General features: G+C 35.8%; 1 protein-coding gene across 5 annotated transcripts in view; it reads right to left on the reverse strand.

Moving 5' to 3' along the window:
* Positions 1 to 12,142, reverse strand: part of LRRC4C (leucine rich repeat containing 4C) — a 1,603,893-nt gene that overhangs the window by 374,121 nt on the left and 1,217,630 nt on the right. The gene's annotated exons all lie outside the window — the stretch shown is intronic.

Raw genomic sequence — 12,142 nt, forward strand, 5'->3', positions numbered from 1 at the left:
GTCTAACCAATATTCACTCTTTCAATCTTTTTTGTATCAGAAACTGGAAATTAGGTCCACGGAAAACCTCCTTTGCAAATAGGGGAAGCCGATAGGGTTAAGAAAAGTTATATGGCGGGGCTCATAGAAAGTCTGTTAACTTATTTCTCTTTATTTTCTGTGTGTGAGTTGGACTACGAACTTGATGGCTGAAGCTTTAGCTACTATCCGTGAACTGACATGCGAAGTTGGAAGATCAAAGATTCTTGATTCCTTGTGTGTGAATTTTCTATTGTTAAACTTATTTTAATGAGAGAAAAATAAAATCTGTTTAAGTCATTGGAATTTGAGGCTTCTGTTATTTGCAGTTTAACTTAATCCTGAAAAATACAACATTTATAAAGAATTTTCCTCTTCAGACTCTTGTGGTTATACAAGAAACATTTTCATGGGCAATCAAGGTAGACCAACTAATGCTCTTCAAATGATATCCATGTCTTAATACCAGAAACATGTCAGCATTCAAACAGACTTTGTATGGCAAAAAGGACTATGCAAATGTGATTGAATCAATACTTTTGAAATGGAGAGACTATCCTGGATCACCTGGGTGGGCCTTAACTAGAATCATAGGTATTGTAAAGAGTAGAGAGAAAAAAATTCCATGATGCATTACCTTGCAGGGAATTTTGAAGAACTTGTCAACTAGTGAAACAGATTTTAAAACCTGCCTCTTTAATTGTGAGAAGTGGATTTCCATTACAAAAAAAAAAAAAAAATAGAGCTCATTTAAAAGTTATAAAAGCAATTTATATAAATGGTCAACTTATGTAAAACTCTTTATATAATCGTTAAATTGTACAGATTTTGATCTTGTTTAAAAATTTGTATTAAGCTCCTGAGTGCAAGAATTGCTTTTTATTATAAGAGAAAAACAGATTTATCTTGATTTGTGTGACAACTGTAGATTTTACTTATAATTGATATATGTACCACTTCTCTTAGTGCTTTGCATTTTGCTTAGAATTCCCACAAACTATATAATCTCCAACTCACAACATGGTAAGATGTGTATATTATCAACATCCACATTAAGGATGAGTAAAATGAATTTCAAGATTTTAATTAGCTGTCTATAGTCACATAGCAAGTAAATATTAAATTAGCCCTTCAACTGAGATCTTTCAGATTTCAAAGACTACACAGAATTTTAGCTGCCACACATTACCAGGGAGCTGCAAGAAAAATCTCAGAGATGGGAGTATATATTAACTAGGAAAATGACAAAAAGAATTTGCATGCGTGTAAGCTCTTGGCACATGGATTTCCAATTCTTCTGGCTTAACTCAAACCATTCGAAATCAAAAGCATGCATACAGGGTGTTTTTTTCCCCCCCACTTAAAGGAAAATATCTTCAGTGACCTTCCTGGCATCTTGCCTTGTAACTTTGTAACTTATAGAGCAGAGTCCATTGAATTTCTCTGGGCCATTTGACCCTTACTCAGGTCATGAGACAACACATTCTCATGGGGGAAATACAGAGTCTTTTTTATCAGCCCTTTTTTGATAAAGTAACAGTACATCAACCTTGCTACAAACTTTGCTTAGACTATGGTATTCTAGTTCTCCAAGAACAGGAACTTTGTTATTCTGTAGTGATTTGGTCCTTGTCTAGTATTTTATTCCTGCTACATTGGAACTTGTTGTCTGTGGCCTTGTGGCTTTCTGCAACTGAATCTTCTCTTTCAGCAGCTAGATCCTCCGTGTGTTGCCTCCCTGTTTGGATTCTTACGTGACTAAATCCTAAATGTATTCCTACGAGTTATGGCTTAGACTTCTGTTCATTTTGGACTTGACACATCCTGTGCTTCCCTTTTTCTGTGCCTTGAATATTTAACTAGAGCTTTCTATCTGCTTCCACTTTCTACCTATCAGCTCATCCTCACCTCATGAAGTATCCATATCTACTTTAACTTCTATTTTTAATTTTCCCCATTGAATGATCTTATGCCTGCCCAATGATATTATGGTTTCTCCTTTATTTTTTAAAAATGGAGAATAATATAATGGAAGACAGCATAAAAAGTTTTGGGCTCAGACAGAGCTGGGATAAATTCCTGGTGCTGCAGTTTACTCACTGAATAACTGAGGAAGTCACCTGGAAAAGGTCCCTTCTCTATCGGGCTTGTCCTCCACATTTACAATCACCAGGTCCTGTCTATTTTTCCCCTAATTTCTGTCAAATCCCACTTCATTCCATCCCATGCTACTGCTTTAGTCTAGGTTCTTGTAATTTTCCACCCATATCACGTACAGACTTTTAAGAAACATCGTGCCTCAAGTTTTGCTTATTTTAAAGTCCATTCTCTTCACTGCTTTCATAACCTTATCTTTATGTAAGTCACTCTCTGCCTACAATGTCCCCCTTGCTCCCCTGAAAGCTAACTCCAACACATTTTTCAAAACTCAGTTTAGAATTAACATCCCTGGGAATCTTTAGATGACTGCTTTCATAACCTTCTTTCCTCACCTACACGCATACTCACAACTCTCTGGGTCAGGCAGGCCTCTTTCTCATGTAATCCCACGTGACTCCAAAAGATACTTTATATTAATACCCTGCCAGGTTGTCATTATTTATATATATGAGTTTATTCTTGAGGGCAGGAATTTGTTATTACCGTCTCTGTAGTTTCTAGTACCTGGAACATATTCAGTAGCCTCAAAAATACAAGGGTTGGAGCTACCACTGTTTTTCCTAGAAACAGTTGAAAACTCACAATAAATGGAACCCCCTTTATTGTTCAGCAACATGTGCTTTTTCTACCTTTCCTTTTTTCACTTCCAGCTGTGAGAGTCTAATAGGTCAGCTCCCATTTACTATTGTATTACATTTGAAGATGAATGTTAAGGCAGACAAATAGGATACTTTTATTGACTTGATTTTGTAAAATACTTCTCTGATAAGTAGTGAGTGAACCAATCCTTTATCCATTTATTCATTTAACATACATTTATTGAGCACTCACTGTGTGTCTGGACCTCTGTTAAGAAACCATTGGTACAAAACAATGGAAAATATAGGCCTTCGAGTTCATAGTCTAGCAGAAATATATTGAAAATACCCACTCTCCTTCCTCAGTTGCCTTTTGGAGAAGGAACTACTCATGATCAGTGCATGTCATCTTTGTGTCAAACAATGCCTGCCATATAGTGTATGTTCAATAAATATTTGTTAAATAAAATTTATAATAAAATGTATAACTAAAAAAAGTAGTAGTTTCTCCATCTAATATTCAGTCCCAGAAGTTGGAGCTTTTTCACAAAGTTGTGGATTTTTTTTTCCTTCTGCCTTTCAACAGTACTTGGCCAAGCTGACATTAATCTTTTAGTTATTATTAGATAAAGCACTCATCTGCCTTTTCACCACTCTTGCACCTAAAGCCATCACCTTATATTAGTGGACATTGGACATGACACAATGTCAAGCTGGGCTGCTGTAATGAAATTCTGAATGTCTCTGGGATGACCTCTAATTTGGCCTTGTAGTGCATGTATGCCTGTTGTATGCATCTCCTTCCAAAAATCCCCATCTGTAATTACTTAGATTTTTACATTGCTAATAGGAGAGAGTTTTAAGGGAAAAAAAAGACATTCAACGTTCTTTATTTTCTAACTTTGGTCTCCACTTTCTCTTAACCCTTGGGCCTGAGGAGTGAATTTTACTGAATGTAGCTCCTCACTGCAACATCTATGGAAAACGCTTCTCCTTTTCCACTGGTGAAGATACTGAAGGGAATAATAGTAAGCATGAAACTCCTCGGCAGCCTCCATCTCTTCACTTCAAAGTTCTTAAGTAAAGGATGTTCTTTAATTTGGAAACATAATTTATATTGCATTAACTTCTCAGGATTATTTTAAAAACCTGATTTAGGAAATGCAAAATAAACAGGAGAGTTTTTATTTTTCTAGGAGAAAGCTCATAAAGAGTATCATTTTCTTTCTGACATATGGATTATTCCTGAGTGACTGTACTGCTTGTCTAAACACAGACTACTTTAAGAATGGGAAAAATTATGTGTGGAAATGGTAATTTTCTGTTATAAAAATGTGTATAGGCAGGGCACATTGGTTCACACCTGCAACTCCTGCACTGTGGAAGACTGAGGTGGGCAGATCATTTGAGGCCAGGAGTAGAGACCAGCCTGATCAACATAGTAAAGCCCCACCTCTACTAAAAATACAGAAAAATTAGCTGGACGTGATGGCAGACACCTGCAACCCCAGGTACTCGGGAGGCTGAGGCATGAAAATCGTTTGAACCCAGGAGGCAAAGGTTGCAGTGAGCTGAGATTGCACCACTACACTCCAGCCTGGGCAATAAAGCAAGACTCTGTCTCACACACACAAAATAAATAAATGGGAGAAGCCATGTTGATTAGCTTCTGTTGCCGTGTAACAACAAATTTAGCAGCTTAACACAACACACATTTATAATTTTGCCATTTCCACAGGTCAGGAAACTAGGCACAACTTACCTTAGTCTGCTCAGACACTTAGACGGTTACAGTCAAGGTGTTGGCTAGGGATGCAATCTCACTTGGGGCTCGGGTTTCTCTTTCAATTTCACCATCTATTGATAGAATTCAATTTCTTGTGGTTGTAGGAATGCGTACCTCAGCTCTTAGAGGCTGCTGATCACTTCCTGCCATGCAGCTCTCTACACAACATGGCTATTTGATTCTTCAAGGATAATGAGTGCATCAGTTTCTCACCTCTAAACCATCTTTTAAATAACTCATGGGATTAGGTCGAGTTCTGCTAGAACGTGCTTCCTATTTAATAACTCAAAATCAACTGATTAGGGGCCTTTATTATATCTAAAAAAACTTTTCCTTTTTGTTATATAGTATATCCTCTCATGAGTATGTATCTCATCACGTTCACAGTCCCACGTATTTTCACAGAGGGGAATTACACAGGGTGAGTACACCAGGAGACAGGAAACTTGGAGGCCATTCTATAATTCTGCCTACCATACCATATTGTAGCACAAGTTTTAATAATTCAGAGAACTTGGTTTAATAGTACCCAAAGGAGATAGCTTTATATTTTGAATTGACACAGTTTATTAGAGACTATAATGTCTTGCACATACACCTAATTTTTCTAGAGGCCTTCTTTAAAGAGATGGCACTAGAGAGTTCAGATACAAAATAAGAGGTTAGTAAGCAACTTGTTACACATATAATTGCAAGTGTTTACTAAATATGCAAGACCATACTTTTGTTTGCCTGGCTCGAAAAATTTGTTGGATTAAATTGTATTTTTATTCATACATTTGTCACTCGACTACATTGTCAAATCTTGAATATTACTTGAGTCATATTTCTAGAACCTTTTATTACTTTAATGATTGGTTAATCGTTAAGATTCATTTTAAGTAGATCCCACGGATATACAAATTATGAAAGACCATTTTGCTTTCAGCTGCCATAGTTAATGTGCTTCTATTTACTTTCCATTTAATTTTTAAATAGTTTTGGAGTAATGTTTTATTTTCAAGGATGATTTGTATGTTTTGATTTTTAAAAATCATGTTTCATTTTCCCTAGTATCTAAGCCACCTTACACGTTATTACGTATCTTTTAGTAAACGACTCTTGTCTCTTCCTTCTGCACCTAGGCTGTTGAATAGGCTGGTTTCAAACAATTCAACTGTTTCTTCCCAGGCTGACATTATCTTTTCTTTTAAAAATCTTTCTAGGTAATAGAGTCTTGTCATTGAAACCTAATATTTAGGTATGTACCTCACAAAAAAAGTTATGAAATATTTAGGAGGATATCTAAAAGTGAGACATCAACAGGCTTTACCTACGTCTCACCTGCAAGAGTATTCTGTCTTTCTCTCTATATATACAGATATCTGCAGTTATTTTTTCACTGATGGTGAAACGGCCCAAAGCAGATTATGAGAATGACCCTATAGGCTTTTGCTAGAAATATTGAAGGATTTCTCTTTCTGCTACATTGCTAGAATTTTATACTATCACCTCTAATTCCCAAGGGCCATCTTTTCTACCTGTTATAAGTGAGAAGGTCTACTTGAAAGTGGAAAACAGTGGCAAGATAAAGATGCATCTATAAATATATATTTCTATAACTATATGGTTACCATGTTTAATATATATTAAATATAAATATAGAGATAAATGGATGGTTGGATATATAGATAATATAGAAATAGAGATAGCTAAATTTATACTTCTAAAAATCACAGCAGTATAGAAATTTAATCTTGTCTAAACACAGACTACTTTAAGAATGGGAAAAATTATGTAAGGAAATGGTAACTTTATATAATAAAAATGTGTATAGGCTTGTACTATATAATTTTTGAGCCTGTAGGTCCAGCTTTGTCTATACCTATTCCAAAACACACCTGTGTAATCTACAGATATGTAAGTTAAACAAGTCTTTCCCTTAAAATAGTTTTGATTCCATTTCTGATATTTGCAACCAAGAAAGTCCTAACACAACAATCACACTGTGTATTGGTCATTAGAACACAAAAATAGAATGAAATAAATGCAACTGACATGATTACAGCAATCACAGATGTGCTCATGAAGATGGTAGGGAGCTTCTCAGAATGAATGAGTAAAGGTAAAAAACAAATTGTGTGATTGATGTGTACTCAGAATTGTTCAAGTTGTTGAGATAAGTTCTGTAAGTCTGTACTATAAATTCTTAGCTTGATAAACTATTAAAACAAATAGTAACAACTATCTAACATAAGTAGTGAATTATAGGCACTCTTCATGATACGAGGTGATAGCTTAAAAATTTGGAGCCTAATTGTCAGCAATACAAACCAACTAAGGTTATTAAGTGCATTTAGGTGGAACGCGAATTACCAGTTAGAAAGACCAAATCATTCTGGGTGCTGACCGTTCTCTCCCAGCCCCCCTAAATCTACTGTTTACCATTATCCATCCTACTCTAAATCTTGGGAGGCTGACCTTGATGTTCTCCTTTATGTGATTTCCTAGCTCTCTGGCTTAAGTTTCAGTTAAAAGAAGTTATCAAAAGAACTTTCAGAGGTAGCAGGAAGATGACATCAGGGAATTAATTTTCTCTATCCCTGCTAAGCCATGGTGGCTTAGCTATATTTATCTAATGAAGGCCAAGGCTTCTGTCAAGAATCCTTCTCCATATTGCTACCATCGTGGGGTTCCACCATTCCCTCCACTTCTTCTTTCAGGCTGAGGGGTGGTAATGGCTCTCCAGTATTGGTCCTCTAGGAAACTTCTTAATTTCTCTAAGCATTGCAAAATTACTGGGATTGAGCGTGCCATCTGTTTTCTGACAGTACTCAAACTGAAAAAGTTATTTTTATTTGTCTTTTATATTATATCCTGTAATTTCTAAATATTCTACAAAGTTCATGTTTGCCTTTTAAATCAGTTAACAATAAATAATGTTGGAATATATTTATTTGAATATACCTGATAAACATTTGCAGAAATTTGCATTTCAAGATAGAGAATAGTGATTATTTCTGAGGGAAAGGAATTAACGAATGTTGACATTTATATACTGGGTACCACCATTAGGGACCTTGAATAAATTATCTCATTTATGCAATGGTATTATAGTTTCCTATGTTTCTGCTTTACATATGACATAAATCAGACTTTGTTTATACATCTAGCATGCAGAAGCAGTAATTCAAGATTAAACCACACATATAGACATAATAAGTGGTAAATCGTATGCCCTGGTAAAGACAAAAAATTTATGATATGTGAAATAAGGATTTCTGCTTTCCTAGGAGAATAAGCGCTATTCCTGCTACTTTTACAATAGTGAAGAGTTGTTGAGCAGCTGCTACACAGCTTTTTTACTTGGATACCACACTGTCCAGCAAAGTATTGTATGAAGCAATTTAATGCTCCAAATAAGTACAAGGAATTTGCAATCAGACTGTTTGAATCCCAACTTAACTTGGATATTATCTAAATGTAGTTAGGTTTTAAATTTTTCTTCTGTAAATTATAGAAAATTGTATCGCCCTCATAGAATCTCTTGTATAATTAACTAAAATGTACACATAAAGTTCAGCACAGTGCTAAAGAGAGCATGAATATTATTAACATTGGCTGTGGCATATTATTATCGATAAGTGTCCATTTTTAATCTTGAAATTTCTGTTTGCCATTCCCAACAGATTATTTGAATCAATAATGTGCACTTTATATCAAAGCTTAATGGGGATTTCAAAGTACAGGTTAAATGTGCTGTTGCAAGTATTTATAAACCCAAACAGTAGATTTTGTTAAGTAGTTTGTGCGAAGCGAGGAGGTTCAAAATGGAAAGGCAAAACAAACGAACAACCTCTCCGCCCCCGGCCAAAAAAAAAATTAATAAATGTGTTTGTTTCACCATGACCAAATATCTTCCCTGCAGCGCCACATGTTTGGAAATTTATATAGAGGTCAATGCTTGAAAAACATATCCACACAAATAACCTTTGAGTAGATTAATATACCAGTGTCTCAGGAGTGACACTTACCTAAGTCACTAAATAAAATACAGTAAAATCAGAGGGTTTAGAAAGTTCCCCAAGTTGAGATATTACATGTTAAATTATTTCCCTAAGAAGATGTGTGTGGAAGGAAGAAGATGACCGTGAAAATCCTGACAGATCATTAACAACATAGAGGGTAAGACCCTATCTAGTTCATGACTTTCTACCAGTAATCTTTGAATTACTGTTGCTAGTCAGTACTTGATTTAATAAGTTGAGTAAAAGAATCTCTTAGGCTCTGTGTTGGAATGCAACTCACTATCCACTAATGGAAAATAGTACTGGAAACCTCAGAACTTGGGACATCGATTTTATTGAAGTTCTCAATAAACATGTCTTTTTTTTTTTTTTTTTTTTTTGAGAGGGTCTCGCATTATCGCCCAGGCTGGAGTGTAGTGATGCGATCTCAGCTCACTACAACTTCCGCCCCCGGGGTTCAAGCAATTCTCCTGTCTCAGCCTCCCAAGTAGCTGGGACAACAGGCAAGTGCCACCACACACAGCTAATTTTTGTATTTTCAGTAGAGACGTGGTTTCACCTGGTTTCACCAGGCTGGTTTCAAACCCCCGACCTCGGGTGATCTGCTCACCTTGGCATCCCAAGTGCTAGGATTACAGTCATGAGCCACCATGCCTGGCCAAAAGTGTCTTAAATGACTACAAGCATGAGGTAAAGAACAGAAGACAGGAAAATAATGATTTCATTTTTACCTCCCTGATCTACATTAATTATTTTAGATTTGGTTACTCAGCTCTATGGACATGGCATAATCTCTATTAGTTGTCTTTCATTTAATCACAAACTTATTTTCTTCCAGCTTTGTGAGGTGTAACTAACAAAGACTATATATATTTAAGGTGTATAAAGTGATATTTTGATACACATGTACATTGTGAAAGGATTACCACAATCAAACCAAGTAACATATCCATTGCCTCAGGTAGTTTATTTTGTAAATAGTTACATGAAGAGATATATTTTATACTGAATACAGGAAAACCTATTTCATATTCTTGGTTTTTATTTTATTATTATTTTTTTAATCAGAGACTCAAATCTGCATAGACCATCCTACTTAAGACTCAGAGGAAAAATATACCAGAAAGAAGCAAAAGGATCCCAATTTACGGTTGTCAATCATTGTTCTGCCTTCATACACACCTGAGTTATGTCTTCACATTCAGCAGTGACAGAAGAATGACTGAGATGATTAATGGGGAGATGGAAACATATGGGGAGTCTCTGAAACCATGTGTTTAGATGAGTGACGGTTAGTGTTCAGGTTAATCCAATCACCCTCTGACCCAACGTGAGAAACTGTGATTGAGATTGAGTTCACATGTGCTCATGTCTGTTTTGAATGTACTAGAAGATTCTAAAAGTTCAGTTTTCTAACCAATTTCAGGATAATTTATATGAATGCTATGGAAAGTGATGGCTATTGTCTTGGAGGAGAAGTGCTACACAAGTTGTGTTCTTAGTGTCCTCTCATGGCTCCTAAAGATCATCATCCCCCTCAAAACCCATCTGCTGTTCAAGTCTTGTTCTTGACCCATTGTTTTGAAAATAGCAGGGGAGAATGGGAAGAAAAGGAAGAGAAGTGTGGTAGGCAACTAAATCATCAAAAGTCATGAGTTATTGGTGGGCGCAGTGGCTCACGCCTGTAATCCCAGCAATTTGGGAGGCAGAGGCGGGCGGATCACGAAGTCAGGAGATTGAGACCATCCTGGCTAACATGGTGAAACCCCGTCTCTACTAAAAATACAAAAATTAGCCAGGCATGGTGGTGGATGCCTGTACTCCCAGCTACTTCGGAGGCTGAGGCAGGAGAATCGCTTGAATCTGGGAGGCGGAGGTTGCAGTGAGCCAAGATCATGCCACTACACTCCAGCCTAGGCAACAAAAGTAAAATTCAATTAAAAAAAAAAAGTCATGAATTATTTAAGTAGAAAAAATAAACTAAAACTTAAGCACATCGTTTTCATGGATATACTAATATCTCCACTGCATATTTGCTTCTTAAAGGTAAGGGTGAGGAGAAACATTTGAAGACCACATAATCTAAAAAAATAAAAACAGTTTGAAAAGGTGAAGCTACAAAAGAAATGTGACCATGCTACACCTTCATCACAAACTTTACAGCTGGATTTTCTGGTGGGAAAGAAAGGCCATGACAGTGTAGCTCCCATTTGCATAGCAGATAACCTTGGACTTTATTCAGAATTATTTTGTGCTCTTAACACCTGGGATTCCCAAATCAGAAATCATCAGAAGTCACAAATAGTCACTATTGATATTTAGGTTCCTCCTCTTTCTGAGGTGTTTGAGAAATAAAAGCTAAGGGTCAGAAGTTAAGCACAAGTTCCCAGGAAAAAGACCTCAGTTCTTATAAAAACTGAATACAACCCCTAAAAAATCTCTAAAAAATAAATTTTGCATTTATAGACCAGTATTTCTGACTTTTCATTTTATGGTATGAGAAAGTGTACGTTTAATGAAATTGTACTACTCTTAACACTTATGTCAATCTTATTTAAATCGACTGACAAAAAATATTACATTTATCTACATAATTAATTCCTTAATTTTAGCAAATCTTAGCTTATACAGTTACTTGAGTGGTTATAGAGACCACTTGCTACCAGGTACAAAGTCAAGGCAAATTTAGCTATTCCATTTTGTATCATAAGTCAGAATGATTGAGTTCTGTTCCTAAAGTTGCCCCCTAAATAATATGTACAGTTAGGCAAGTGAGTTAACCTCCCTAGACCACACTCCTGGAAGTAACGCTACAACGGAATTAGACTGAAGGAATTATAAGGTACCTTCCAATATGGTACCCAAATTAAAAATACCTTCATGTACACCGTTACTCCTACACTGCTCCCACTGCCACTGATGCTGCAAATAGTTAGGAAGGTTAGTTGAACTTCGTGTAATATTCTGCATTATATAGGTTTACTTCTTCTCCAAATGGTTTCATTACTTTTGTTCATTTTAATATTGAAAATAAATATGAGAAGAAGAGTATTTAGGTTTTAGCATTAGCAAACCTTGATTACAATCCTATCCATCTTAGGTCGATAGCCTTGGAAGATAAAATTAGTATATTTGGCTCTTGGTTTTCTCATAAGTAAAATGTGATAATTGCTACTTAGCAATGCTGTGGTGAGAATTGACTCAGAATAAATGCAAAATGCTTCCCATGAAACAAGTTTTCAGAATCATTGTTTTTAATATTATTAAACAATGATTATGTCTTAGATGCTTAAGTCCCTCAGGAATGTTCATAAGATGGTGTCACTTATAAGACATTTATGTATGCAAATTTAAATATACAATGAGGTATTTGGAATATTTTTACTGGACTAAGTGGAATTTACTGGAAAAATAGGCTTTAAATGATCTCAGTGATTGTGAATAAGGCCAGTCATCCTACAGAGTGTGTTTAAGCAACTGTCAAAACGTTGAGATGATAGAAGATTAGAATTGTTCCTTTCCTCTCCCCATGTTACCAGGGGACTTTTCATCGTACATTAATTTTGAAATAGTTGATATTATGACTTAAAGTT

This window comes from Gorilla gorilla, chromosome 9 (assembly GCF_029281585.2).
Source record: "Gorilla gorilla gorilla isolate KB3781 chromosome 9, NHGRI_mGorGor1-v2.1_pri, whole genome shotgun sequence".
NCBI lineage: Eukaryota > Metazoa > Chordata > Mammalia > Primates > Hominidae > Gorilla > Gorilla gorilla.